The following is a 13,331-nucleotide window of genomic DNA, read 5'->3' as shown; positions in this document are numbered from 1 at the left end:
TCACTTGCTTCCAACTTGTCAGCATCATGTTTGATGGCTCTCCAGCAGCCCCCTGGGTCAAAGCTGACCTCAGGTGTGCTCTTGTCTGAAGTTTCCATTCACTCTGTATTGGAGCAATGCCATCAAGCACGCAATCACAGATACAGCTGACTACAAAATTTGTTGCCGAGGATCCTGTGGAGTGCAGGTACTGGTGAAATGTTGTGGGACACTGGCTATTTATTCCAAGTTAGAAAGGATGGTTCTCAAATGGCTTTTCATTGGCTGCTTTGACCTTTTCCACGTCATTTGGGTGAGACCAGCCCCAAGATTCTTGAGACCATCTACCGGCAACTTTACCCAATGTGAAAGATTTTTTTCTCCTTGTTGCAACCAGTTATGAATCTAGAAGGGGATGTTCCCTCTTATGCTACAATAGTTCAGTTGCTTTAAGAGCTTTTGGAGATGGAAGTGGCCACAGTATTCTCAGAGCTGTGTCATAACAACATTACCTTTGTGTTGGGTGAGTTAGTCACACCTCCCACATCTACTACAGGTCTTAGGAGTTTGTGTATGCATATACAATTGTAAATCTATTTTGCTAGCTGCAAAAGTCATATTTGCAAGTCTGTAATCCTTAGGTGCAGCTTTAGAGCCCTTTTAGAAATTTGTGTGGCATTTCACACCTTTATCAGGGCTGATTTCTTCTTGGATTCCTCTTATGAAGACGTACCTGCCCAAGGCAAGGATGCCATGCTCTTGGTAAAGAAGCTGGATATGCACAGAAATCTTTGCTGTAGGCTTGATCCACAAAAGTTCTGAACAGGAAATGTCCCCAGGTGATCTGGTTGTTCAGACTTCTTGCAGGCGCCAGTGCTCCTATTGCAAGGAAATCTGAATAGCCATTTTACAAGAAATTGTGCAGATTGAGAAAGCTGTTTGCCGTCTTCGTAATAAAACAATGGTTTATAAAGTCATATTTGAAAAGTTGTTCCCACTGCCTCTGGTCCTGGCACTGGGCACCACTGGCTCCGTCCTCTTTACACCCTCCTTGCAGGTATTTATATCCATTAACAAGGTCCCTCCAGGCTGACCAGTAACAGCTCTGACAGCCTTTCCTTATGTGAGGGATGCTCCAGTGTCTTCATCATCCGTGTGGCCCTTTATTGAACTCTCTCTTCTATGTTCATGTCTTTTTACTGGGAAGCCTGATCTGCAGGCACTGAAATGATGTTCCAAGCTGGAGAATAGCTTGAATAGCTGAGGTTCCTCCAGAAATCATCACAACCATGGTCCACATCAGGAGATCTCTGGATAATGTCTCTTTCAGAGGAGCTCCCTGTTCTGTGGTGTGCAGGTCTGAGTGGGAGCTGTGAGTCCCTCCCTGAGTCTTGCTGTGCAATGTAGGCATTGCATTGTAACAGCTGATGATATCAGCTACCCTGTGTTTCATTCTGTCTAAATATAATGTGTAGTAGATGTTAATTTGGGCTCGGGATGAGAACTTAAGATTCCTAGACTTTAAGTCTAGAAAAAGCTTTGGGATTTCCCCCCTCCTATTTGAAACTATTCTTAAATGCAGTGTTTGCTTGATCTATAGGAATGGCAGCAGTTTCTTAATGGCTTTAATGCTTTAGGTATGTGGTAGTGTTCATTTACTTAGTGGTAGGTGCTTTTTTTTTTTTTGGAAAGGGAAGCAGAATGTTCTAAGCTTGCAGAATCCTTATGCCACTAGATCCTACATAAGTCCTTGCACTGCATCTCCCTGTCCCATGCAGGGACTTGATCCTGCTGCCATGCATACTGCTCCACACGGTCAGTGCTATCCCCATGAGCTGTGCAGCACAGCATGAAACAAGGGGCACCTACAAGGTAGACCTCTAAGTTAAAAGAGTGTGAATTTATGCTTCTTTCTCTCCTTTTTGCGAGAGCTGTTAATATCTTACTGTGTAAACCCCATTTCTCCCCTCTTTGAGTGCCATGGTGGAGCTTTTATCATGTTCCCATGTGTGTGTATGTGTCCATGGGTAGGGACACATAAGCTGGCCGCAAGCTTGTTCTCTTCTGGGAAATTACTTATTTCCATAATCCTGCCAGGCCTAGATAAAGCCTGATGTTTCCCCTGAACTCCTTAAACCAGTTGCTCTGCTTAGATGTTTGTGTCCTGCTCTTCCCAAGTTAAAGCTAAATTTCAGCCAGAGTGAACAGTTCCTACAACACAGAAGAGCAGTAGGATGGAAGGAAAAGCTGGAGGAAAAGCCAGATCTTATAAATATATCCCTGGGATCACCAAAGCCTCGGGCATCTCTAGCTACATCTGCATCTAGTAATTATTCTATAGGCTATAAGGAACCGCGAAGTGTTGCTTTAGTTTACGTATTTTCTGGCTTCTCTACATTTGTTTCTTAGTCAGAGACTAATGGATAAAGCACTGAACTGGAACCCAGGAGACCTAATTTATTTCAGGCTATGCTACCAGCCTGCTGGGGAGCCCTGAATCGAGCCTTTTCCTTCCCTTTGCTGTTTCTTCCCCTCCATAAAGCAGGGGTAGCAATAGTGAACTTGTTTGTGAAGTTTCTGATAAAATAGTAAGATTGAGTATTAATGATGTAGCTCATTGCTGTGAAAAACTGATTTTAGATACCAAATTCTTAGCTACCATGTTATTTAAGTGCTAGTAGTAGGGGTAGAAACTGCTTTTTCCTATGCTATTTTTCTAACCAGTCTGCTTTGAATGTCCGTGGTCCCAAAACTTGGTGCCAGGATTAATGTGTCCAATAGAGCCTGGAGGATGGGGAAGATGGAGGGAGCAAAGACTGGGGCTGAAGAGGAGGGGAATGTGTTAGAGGGGGAATATTGGATGGGAAAATAGAGCAGAGTGGGCAGATTGGAGAGCGACAGATTGTGAAAGCGGGGGAGAGAGAGAGGGGAGAAGAGATCCTATTAGGAATACCATGTGTGTGCATCATAGAGGGGTCTGCACGCAGGGAGGAAGGAACGTCTACTGTAATGTTATTCAATCACATGTATCGTGTATTAGATAACTCCTCTGGTTGGTTAGCATTGCGAGGGCTGCAAACGTGTTCTGCTTTAATCCCAGACACATCATGGGTTTAATCTCAAACACATCGGGCTTTTCCTGAAGGGTTTGGGGAGGGAGGGGGGTGTTTTTCAAGAACAGATAGATGCGAAAGTTGAGTATCTCTGCAGCTTTGGGGTACTCCTGATGGTTTGGAGGGGGTTGATTAGCCATCAGGTCTCTGGAACTGAATGAGGAGGGATTTTCTGCCTGGGAAAATGGCCACTGCTGTGACACAGTGTGCACAGGTTGACTTGGTGTGTGTGGGGGAAGAGATTTTTTGGGAAATAACCTCCTGGAAAATATGGCATTTCAAAAAGCGGATTAGAAAGCCCCAAACCCTCCTCCTAAATTGTTGGAAAAATCAAACCTAAAGGGTCTGAATTAAACAGGCGAAACAGAAGGAATGTTGAAATCGGGCTCAAAAACTCAGTATTGACACCATCAGCCTTAATTTACCCCAGAGTGCAGGAATAAAAATTCATAGAGACATGATGAAAGGCTGAGAGTATCAGACAGGAATCCAGAGACTTAACCCTGAATTTACTGCTCCTGCGATGGGTTTGCACTCAGAGTCTTTTCCATTGTGCAGATGCAGATTCCCAGGTTGTATTTCCATGATTTCTTTTAAACAGTTGATAGAATTTGCTGTATATCTTCGAGCCAGGATTGATGCTGTTTCCTGTCATTTATCTGTGTGTGTGTATACATGCGCGCAGATGCCTTTGAGCATTTTTAATCTCCGTATCATTCACAGTATAAGCACAATAATCATGTAGTTCTTACTCTTGTGTAGGTTTGGAGCTAAAATGCTTTTCACAGCTCAGGGATGCAAATTTTACCCAAAATAACATGATTCAAAAACTAAAAGAAAAAAAATCCTCCTCCAAATAGAGAAAGAGAATTTGATTCACATGGAAGGCAGATGAAGAGAACTGGCAAATTATGGGCAGGTTCTGGGCAAGCTTCCTCCATCTGAATTTCTTAATGCATCTTAATCCTGACCTGCAACACCCTGCCTGGCTAATGCTGTGGCCTCTCATGACCGGGACTTGCAGACTGATGAGTTGCATGGCACAGGGGTGGATTTCTCCCTTTTTTTGTCCTTTTTTCCCCCCTGTTCTGTAGGTTGCTGACTCCATTTCATTTGTGACCCAGTTAGAATTTGAATCCAATTCTCTACATTTTTTGCAAGAACGGAATTATTCTCCTTTTCTTTGTGTGTGCGTGTGCATCAATGTTTGCATATTGCCCCCTGTGAAGAGATTTCCACTGCACATAGATGAAAATGGATTATTTTGAGAAAGATCCCCCGATATATATTTCTTTTGATTGAATGTGGCATTTTAACATGTTCCCCTTCCTTCTGCTGCTCTTTTAATTCATAAATAGGCAATTATTTGTTGGGGTTCTTCAGATTTGGGTAAATGAAATGCGTTACCCCGCAGAGCTCAGTGTTGCTATGCAGAGTTCTGATTTTGATGGCAGAAACCTAAAGCTCTGTAAAGAAGGGTGGCATCTCGGCAATCCAGGAAGGTGAACACCAAATCCTGCCTGGGATTTCATCCTTCCCACAGCGTTAGCCACTGCAGGGTGAAACCCCAGTAACTGGCAGAGTCCAGACGGGTGCTGGACGTTGGGATGCGAATAAGAAGATTAAAAGTTGGGATAATGGCGTTAATAGAGGGATGATGTGCATGAAGCGTGTGTGCAGAGAAATGCTTGTAGCGCTCCCAGAATACAACTGGCACAGGAAAGCATCGTAATTCCCTGTTTTCCACAATTTAGGGGCATGCTGGAAAAGCAGCTATGTGTTTTTATAATTGTGGATGTCTAGAAATACATAAATATATGCATCAGCCAGCAAAATAATAAGGAACCCTGTAGGTTCATGGAGTTTATATAATGGAAATTAGATTTTAGTTTGCAGTTAAATTCAGTTATGCTTTGTCTCACTTCATTCCTCTTCCACCACTTTTCCCCCTTTTTCTTTCTGCAAGTATCTAAATTGCGCATACAATATTGGAAGTCAGTGTTGTCCCTTCCCTGCTGTAGGCTCTGCCTTTTTCTGCTCCTTTTTGCTTCAGTTGCTCACAAAGAGATGAGCCCAAATGCTGGGTGATTATGTTCAGGTTTCCCACTCTACCCATCAGATATATAACTTAGAACTATGAATAACTCCCCTCCAGGAGAGCCATAACTATCATGTAAATGCATCTTTCTCTGACACACTTCTATATACATAATACAGGAACCTGAGAGAGTTTTCAAAGCAAGCCAAAGAACACAGTGAAAATGAATGTATATTCCTAGGTTTGGGGTGTAAAGGCTGAATTCACAAACATGGAAATATTTTTTGGCCAGCAATTTTTTCATTTATTTTTAATTGAATTCCATGTTTTAGTTTTCAGGCACATCCTGACAAATGATCTTTATGAAATATGCAGTCCTCTTCGCAGCCCTATTGCATCACTGCGGTGCTGGGAGAAAGACATCTCTTTAAATTGAAACCCGTTTGTAATGAATTGTTGTTTTATTTTAGAATCTGCCCAGTTTTCCCTGGAACATTCGCTCCGAGTCATCTGTCTGAAGGAATCCTGAGCTAACAAATCCCAATCAAAATATTCAGCAGCCCTTGACCCTGCTCACAGCAACTCCCTGTGTTCTAAAACAAAGGGCTGCGGTGGTGGGGGGAGAATCCCACTGTGAGGTAGAAAAATCAGTGTTATTGCTTAGGTGTGGATTTAGAATTAAATTGCATATGAGATTTAAAAACTTGATGGGATTCTGTGACCTTCTGGCTCACCTACACCTGTAGTGGAAGACAGTGACCCTACAAGAACGTGATTTACTGGTGGAATAAAGCGAGCTGTAAAATCTGAGTAGGGTGGGTTATAGTCAGTAAAAAGCATAAAGAAAAGAAAAAAAACCCATATTTAAACCCTAATCACCAGTGCAAGGAAATAGAAAGGAGGAAAGAGGGAGATGAAGGGGAGAACAAGAGCATCCCCAGTGGCAAAATGGTTAAAAAGAGACGACTAAAATCCAGCAAAAAATCAAGCAGTCAAGTAGTTAATTGACTTTGCTTTAATCAGCCCAATGAATATTCATTAGTGTGCTGGTCCTAATCATGGGGGCCATGTTGTCCGCATTTAGCAAGCGCACGCTCAGCATCATGCATGCCTCAACAGCTTCCCTTCCTCTCTGCACTGACATTAAATTTAGAGGCTTTGCGCCTTCCCGCTCGCAGGGAGCAGGGATTGGCCCAGCTGCTCCGCTCGGATGCCATAGCAACCCCTGGCTCGTTGCCTTGGCAACAGGGTTTTTTTTTTCTTCCTGTAAGGGCCTGAGCCAGTAATCCATAGGCTTAACGTGGAAAATATGCCTTTGTGGGGCATGTGGATATAGATATATAGATGTAAGGCAGAGATTGAATGGGCGGAAGGCATGCGTGCCTTCTATTGTGCGGCTTTAATGACGGGAATGGGTTGGAGGATCTCCTCCTCGTCATCATGAGCTGTGTTTTGGGTTAGGGGTTTTATATCATTTATTTCATTTTATTTTTTAATGCAAAATGCACCAGCTGTCTGTGCAGTTCATTTCTTTCAGGTCCCTTCCAACCCAAACCATTCTGTAGTTTCCAGACCCATCCAAAGGGAAGAGAAATATTTATCTTCACCATAATTTCTCCCCTATTCCCCATCCCAGAAAGCAGGAGCAACTGCTTTAAGAGATATAAGACCCTATCATTCACATTGAGGTGAAGTTCCTCCTCCTGAAGGAGGTGGGTCTGGAAATGAGCTGCCCCATAAATCAATGGAGAAGTGCAGGTATGAAACTGGAGTCATGCAGCGGTGAGTGCGGCTGATGCTCCTCACATTTGCGGCTGCTTTTCCCTTCTTCCGAGCAGGGGGAGGCTCCTGCAGGAGATTGGTTCAGCCAATGCAACTCCAATCCTGCTCTAGTCTGTTAATATTCCAGATGTTGCTGGGGAAAAGATGATGTCCTGATCCTGGTGGTTTAGGGAGTAGCTTGTGTTTCTACCTTCCTGAAAACTAAACATGAAATAGCAGCAAATTCCTCAGCTGGGTCAGACCCAGCCTTAAAAATAGACTTTAAAGGGGAAAAAAAGACACCCACTAATATATTCAGAATGCCTGCAAGAAATTTTGGAGCTGGGAAATCCAAATGGTTAATGTTGGCTGGTAAATAAAGCTCATCCCTTAAATCAAAATCATAAAGTCCTGCCCCAGTGAGGCATCATCTCCAATGGAACAAAACAGCTGCAGGGCAAAACGAGCAAAACCACCCCGTCCTCTTTGGGCTGGGAGTAAGGTGCCCTGTGAAATGCTCAATGTGAAGATGAAAGCTGCATAGGAATCCAGAAATAGTGCTGCAGCAGATGAAGCAATAGGTGCTTTCAAAAAAGCATTAGTAATTTCCTAATATTCCCTTCTATCATGCCTCTTTTTAATAGCTCTTAAGATAGAGCAGAAGTGGCTACAAGTGAAAAACTAATTCAGAAGCTGTGAGAGGAATTGGGTTTGGTTTCTATGAGGGTTTTTTTTTTTTTTAATGCTTCTATTATCATTACCTTAAATTATTCAAAAGTGTCATTTTGAGCTCACGGTGCAGGCATATGGTTCAATAAAAGCACTTGAAGAAGGATCCTCATTTCAAAGAAGGGGAGCAGTGTCCTCGCTCCTGCTGGCTGTAATGGGAAAGGTTCTGCATTGTGCCATGGGGGGAGCCCAGCATAGGAGAGGAGTCTGGTTTTATTGGCCCATCAGGAAAATATTTTGCAGTGATGCTCAAAATTTAGGGATATTTGGGGCTAGTTTCCATGGCAGTTGTAGGGCACTATAGGAAGGAGCAAATTTAATCTGCCCCCAGTTCCCATGTACTGAATGGCACCAAAATCCTACTAGAAGTCTGTGTGAGCTTAGGGCTCAGGATGGCTTGTTGTGTGTTGGCTAGTGGTCCAAAGATTAGTTCTGGCCAATGTGGGTGGGAAATTGCTTCTCAACATCTGCATCTGCACATAAGAAGACAAGGTTAATCAGCCTCCGATTCCCCCCTCAAACAGAACTACTGTGGTTTTGAACATTTCTAAGTGTGAAAGGAAGAAATCTGCCACCCACGACCAAATGTCAAAATTGAAGGCTGGTAGCTTGATCTCTGAGGTCTTCAGCAGCTCCCATCTGGCTCGGCAGCCCTGCTGCCATCTTGAGCACTGATCACTGGGGGTCATTTGGCAGGAAGAGGTGGAGGTTGTGCAGGGAAGAGGGGTTTAGGATGTATTTTGGGTTATTGGGTTTTTTCTTAATAAAATGAAATCCACCAGTAATTATAGCTGCAAGAGATGAGAGAGAGGAATTGCAAAATGCATGAATCAAGAAAGAGATGATTTAAAGTGGCCTATCAGAGCCACTGATGGTAAAGATCATCTTATCCCAAGAAGCATCGAGGCAGAAGGACTCAGGATGTGAGAGTGGCAGAGCACTGATGTAAGACAAAGAGCTCCCAGGGAGGGTGAAAAGTAGGTTACAAAAATGTTTACAGTGAATTTCCAGGGGAAGTTTTTAATCTTGATAAACCCGTTTTTCTAAAAAGGCTGTTTTGGGAAACATCTCAAATGTATTTAAGAAATCCAGACCATAATACTCTAGAGAAAATAATTCATGTGGCACTACTGGGCAGTATTCACCAAAAAAAAACCCAGAAGAGATCATAAGGGGAATACTTTTATTTCTGTGATCATATTTTGTTGATTCAAATCTCTCTGAATGCAGTCTCTCTGCTTCCATCTGCCTAAACTTTGAGAGCTGTAGGTGGCTCATTGAAAAGACATAATCAGTTAATTTTAAGTGGGGAGCATACAAATAGTGTTGTGCCACTGCCCCTTAGGCTAGTAGTGCCATGGGTTTGGTGGCTTCTCTTGGTGCTTTCCTAGGGTTTGAACATAGTCATTTGTACCAGTACAAAATATAAGAAGGGTGGAGGTGAAAGACAGGACCGTTAAGCTTGGAAATAGAAGGCAATGAGAAACTCACAAGGGAAAGCAGCATGTGCTGCTCATAGGACCCACCTCAACTCCTTCACTCTGTGTTCAGAAATGGTTGAGTAGTTTGCCATAATATTGATGGAACTGGAGGAGATTTCCTGGATTCACATGAGTGATCATCCTGGAAGGTGTGCTGATGGTACCTGGAAGTTCATCTTTTGTTAACCTTGCATTGCTTTAATTGTCCAGTTGGGGAGCTGAAAATATACACTGAATATGGTGATAAACACCCCAGGTGAATGAGAGATGTTCTGGGACCAAATGTGTCCAAAATGTGGCAAATAGTGAGGAAGGAAGGGGTGAAAGAAGAGGAACAACGCTGTAAGTGAATAGAGATCAGTGTTAATGTTGTCCAGCAACAATGAGGATATACCTCTGACCTGTATAAGTTTGATCAGCTGTAATACTATGCAAAAATCAAACCATAAAACGCACAGATTTTTAAAGATGCCATGCTGATACAATTTCTTCTTTTGATTTGTTCTTACAATATTCTCCTTTTGTTCCTCTAGCTGCACAAAACCCAATGAAGCAGTCCCTGTTGGGACAAAAGAAATCCCACACCTAACCAGCCAAAATCCAAGGTAAGCATTGGCTATTTTTACTTCCATTCTTAAGTTGTCAGTAACTCAGGTTTCTTTAAATGAGTTCTAACCTTGGAGCATGACAGTGTTGCATCTGCTGAGCCACAGAGCTAGTGCCTGCACTTTGTATTAGTGATTCAAACTCAGGGAAACATTTCTCCTTAGGTACACCCGTTACAGGTAAGCACACCACATAGGGGCCAGATATGACTGCTCCTTCTGCACAAAGGCTGCTTAGAAAAGCACAAGGCATCACTGCTGGTACCATTTCACGCCCCATGCCTCCAATAAAGCTGAAGGCAGAGCAGGCAGGAGTGGGAGGTCAAGGGGCAGGCTTGGCTCGATGCATCACACAGCCTCCCTTCAAATCTTACCTGCCCAACCTGCGATGCTTTTGCAGCGAGGCAATGCACAAACCAGTCCCCCTCTGCGATTAAAGATGGAAAAATCCCTTCTTTCATGCAATTGTCTTTTTTTCCATCTCTATTTTTGTCATTGGCTGACAGGGTGGGGAAAAAAAGAAGGAAAAGATGGGTAGGGAGGCACCAGGGAGAGGAAAATTACCACCAGATCAGGCAGTTGAAGTGAGGAGGGAAGAAAAGGAGGGAGAAGGGGAAAACATATTAATTCCTGAAGCTGCCCACCAAACAGAGCTCAGGCTTCTTTACAGGTGCTTGAGCTTGTGAGTGTGTGTCAGGATAAAGCCCAGACTTGAGCAGGTTTCTCTTCCAAGGAGGGCTCATCCCCTAACTTCAGTCAGCAGCATCAGGCAAGGTGCTTCTGAAAACACAGCAAGCCATGGTTGTTAGCGTCAGGTGGCTGCACCACTGGATGTTTTACCCTAAAATCCTTTGGGGCATCATCTGGATGGGCCGTTGCTATTGTGCCTATTGTGTTTGGTGGTTTCCTGCCGCAACTCGAAGGAGGTTTAGTGCTTCTCCTAGATTTACTGATTTAGGATGTTCTGTAGAGGTTGAGATTTCAGAGAAGGTTGAGGTTTGCCTTGGAAGGGTTGGCTTTTTCCATGAGAACCCAGTTACTCTGCAGCAAAGCTGCGAAGTCTTGAATCGGGAAGAACACGTTTGCATTAAATTGTTCTGCAAAACAATGGTTTTGGAAAACAAAACAGCAGCAACCAGAAAGAAAACCCCAACAAACAAGATAATATTTATTTCTGCCACGGCAGCTTTGTGAACTGCAAATGGGCTGTTTTGTTTTGCTGGGCTTGTACGCAGAAAGTGATTGTACCCAGTTGCAGACAAAGAATATATGTCTGGGCCTTGGAAGGGGGAAGAGGAGGGTGGGAAGATCTATGTCTGCAGAATCACTGATGCAGGAAGATGCAAGTGCTGTGTTGTGTCTAGTTGCATCATGTGTGAATCCATCAGCGACTTAAAGAAACAGCAAACTCGGTGCAACCTCTTGCTGTGGTTTTCCCATCTGCTCTCTGAGCTGTTGGTGATGGATGTTCAGCTTTGCCATCTCTGCCCTCGAGAAGTCCTTTGTGGGAGCTTGTGGTGATTTTCCTTAGCTGGAAAAATACCCAGGAATATCAGCAAACATCTGTGAAGAAACCTGTGTCTAATTGTTACAGCACACACTGCACTGTCATGATGTCAATGAACAGCAACATTTGTTGATGAGTTTTATTAGGATGTCTTTTAATGGTTTTGTTGTATCTTAACTTTACACACTAGTAAGATAATTATGGGTTGAAAAGCACCTGCTTCACCTTCTAGTTCAGACCTTTGGGTGCAAATGTGGGAATTGAGCCTGTAACGTGTTGATTATGAGGTCAAAGCTACTCAGTGAAGCTGCTGATGGAGGTTAGTCTTAGAGTTGTTTTCCTAAACAGTTGTGCATGGCTTAGTGTTTCACTCTAACTCAAATCATTCTCTCTTATGTTGCTCATAGACTCTTAGGAGAGCTGTCTGCCTCCACAAGGAATCTGTCAGCCTGCTACCAACAAGCTCATATCCATATCTTGACCCACTCAGGAACTGACCGTTTTCATTCGTAGCTTAGCTCTTTCTTTAGTTCTGTGCCATCCGGAGCAGAATGTAGGTGTCTCTGCTTATCAGTTTCCATACTATTTTTCAAGGCCGCTAGCCAATTTCATCTAGTTTTGTCAGAGGTAGAAGTTTTGATGATGTTTCATGCCTACAAGTTTTCCAGCATGGGCAGTGAGGGAGAGGGGAGACTTCATTGCTGCTCTACCTGAAGAGAACTGCGCACTTTAAACCTCTATTAGACCCCATCCCAGCAGTAGGTATTTGAAAAATCAGGCAGAAACACCATTGCTTCATTTATTTGCTATTTGCTCACTTACCCACTGAAGGATTTGTTTTTTCCAATGAGACATGGAACACCGACCATCAACATGATGTTTCTGGACAGCGTTGGCTCTGTGGTGTGCTGCGCTGGTCTCACATGTGTGGTAGGAGCTGGGTCAGAAAGCTGGGTACTTTCTGCCTGTCCCAGGCCCCCCTTTCCCTGGCAATACAACATTATTTGTAATGATTACAAAAGCCTTTTTTAATAGGCATTTAATACAGCCTTAATTACTGTGGATGGTTTCAGTATTAGTCCCACTGGTTCCACACTGATTTTGGTCATTGTGCAGGAGCACCTATGATTTCACTGACCTGCAGTGAGAGTAAGGACAGTGCAGAACCCTCCAAAACTGGGCCCATCCTCACTTTGCTCTGTAGCACTTTCAGGAGTAGTTCATTAACATGAGACAACAGCATTACATTGATGGGCAAGCTTTGCACTGCTGAACTTTACACTAATGCCTGCATGAGAATGACTTGGGTAAGACAAGAAAGAAGCTGAAAAACTGTTCAGTGCTACTACAGAGATCCTATAGCGGTTACACATCGACTCCATTGTGCTATCATTTGTGCACATGAGTATATTACTATAGAAGGACCGTTGTATTAGCAAAGGCTATCCTCAATGGTGGTAATTTGGTTTTGTCATGGTAATACAATGCCAATACACTGCAGACACAAAAGTGAGTTCTGCATGGCTTGGCAAAGAGATTTTCTCATAGCTGCTGGGTGAGTCCATTGGTTTCTCAATGTTCCTAAACAGGAATGGGTCAATGGTAATTTTTAGGAAGGCAGATGCCCCTTGCTGAGCTTGTCTGACTATAAAGCGCCGCACAAGACATGCGATGTACATAGCATCCTCAGCCCCTCCATGTAACTTGCAGGCTGTTAAACCTGCACAGCGGGAATGAGGACTCTCTTAATCCACTGAATTTGCTGTTTAGCATGACCTGAATAATCTGGTAGGGCTAACGTGATCTTCAGCTCTAGCACTCAACTGCCTGTTATCCTCCTTGAAGCTGCAGGGTATCAAAAATATCTGACTGGTTTGGATGGAAGAGAGTTGCTTGGATGGTGTGTGTAATTTGTTTTCCAGTGACATTGTTCCAGGCTCTGCTATTCTCGATGCCAGTAAGTGTCTGTTTTTGTGTGAACTTTTAGGTAGAATCTCAGTCATGTTACTTCCGTTGACCACAGCTGCCTGTTACTTCCTTTGTGTTTTGTCTTTGGTGGGGAATGAAAAGCAGAGGAGAGCAGAATCAGTGTAGGAAAGGTAAAAATGTGTCAGCAGC

General features: G+C 43.4%; 1 protein-coding gene and 1 long non-coding RNA gene across 2 annotated transcripts in view; one reads left to right on the top strand and one right to left on the bottom strand.

Annotated features, from left to right (window-relative positions):
• Positions 1 to 13,331, bottom strand: part of ARFGAP1 (ADP ribosylation factor GTPase activating protein 1) — a 282,268-nt gene that overhangs the window by 176,411 nt on the left and 92,526 nt on the right. The window lies entirely within an intron of this gene.
• LOC130594770 (uncharacterized) overlaps positions 5,095 to 13,331 on the top strand; it is a 117,203-nt gene continuing 108,966 nt past the window's right edge. The window contains exons 1-2 of the long non-coding RNA XR_008971161.1: positions 5,095 to 5,768; positions 9,635 to 9,706. This is a non-coding gene — a long non-coding RNA (uncharacterized LOC130594770). The remainder of the gene's footprint in view (positions 5,769 to 9,634; positions 9,707 to 13,331) is intronic.

The sequence above is a fragment of the Pezoporus wallicus genome, unplaced genomic scaffold, assembly GCF_028554395.1.
Source record: "Pezoporus wallicus isolate ANWC-B61680 ecotype Strahan unplaced genomic scaffold, APGP_CSIRO_Pwel_v1 contig_11133, whole genome shotgun sequence".
Taxonomy (NCBI): domain Eukaryota; kingdom Metazoa; phylum Chordata; class Aves; order Psittaciformes; family Psittacidae; genus Pezoporus; species Pezoporus wallicus.
The sequence above is the reverse complement of the archived record's forward strand: the minus strand, read 5'-3'. Positions and strand labels throughout refer to the sequence as shown.